An 862-nucleotide genomic window follows, 5' to 3' on the forward strand; every position below is an offset into this window, starting at 1 on the left:
GAGCCGCCGCCCCAAATCCGGCCGCTCCCCCTGTTAGCGGGGACGGGGGAAAAATGAAACGAACCCCGGAGAAAGGAGAAGGGGAAAAAAAAATAATCCCAGCGCCGGAGCAGCGCGGGGAGATGGGGCTGCGGAGGAGAGCCGGTGCTGGGGGCAGAGAGGGCGATTCCGTCCTCGTTACGGGCAGGGAAACGACGCCAGCTGCTGCCAAGCGATTAATAACCGGCTGAAGAAAAATAACCAAATCCAATGGCGCACAATCAATAAAATCCCCCTTGTTTAACCCTTTGAAACCGGCAGCGTCTTCTCCGTAGGGTAAGCCGATTTCTCCCGTAATGGGTCTAGCTCCTGCCTCTTTCGTTATACTCACAAAAAAAAAAATCAGCCTCCGCTCGGAGGGATCCATCTGCCTTTTTTTTTGTTTCGGTATTTTTATTTATTAATTCCGAACGAAAACAAACCACCTGCAATATCCATTTCCTCGGCCTTCTGCAGCCGAGCCGTGGCACCCGGGTTGGAAAAGGAGTCGCTCTTCCCGAAGCCAGGCGGACAGAGATACAAAATGGATTATTACCCTCGCAGAATAAAATTACAGGTTTCGCTCACCGAATTATTTGTCGCAGTCGTCAGGCGATTGGTAAAGAGCGGTAGATGAAAGGCGGAAATGTCCTGGTGTTGAGCCACAGCCTGATTTCAAACACACCCTCCCCCTGCAACGATTTTTAATGCACTTACGGAGAGAGACCCTCGGTGCCTTTCCCACCTTGGCGGGACCGACCCGGAGAAGCGGCACAGGGCCAACCCGGAGGGAGAGACCCACCAAAAAGCCCCGGCTGACACCCCACCCCCCCCCGCCCCCGCT

The 862-nt window shown here is 54.4% G+C and overlaps 1 protein-coding gene across 1 annotated transcript in view; it reads left to right on the forward strand.

Moving 5' to 3' along the window:
- The window catches only part of EMX2 (empty spiracles homeobox 2), a 5,761-nt gene that overhangs the window by 1,558 nt on the left and 3,341 nt on the right, over positions 1-862 (forward strand). The window lies entirely within an intron of this gene.

This window comes from Aptenodytes forsteri, unplaced genomic scaffold (genome assembly GCF_000699145.1).
Source record: "Aptenodytes forsteri isolate BGI_AS27 unplaced genomic scaffold, ASM69914v1 Scaffold15, whole genome shotgun sequence".
Taxonomy (NCBI): Eukaryota; Metazoa; Chordata; class Aves; order Sphenisciformes; family Spheniscidae; genus Aptenodytes; species Aptenodytes forsteri.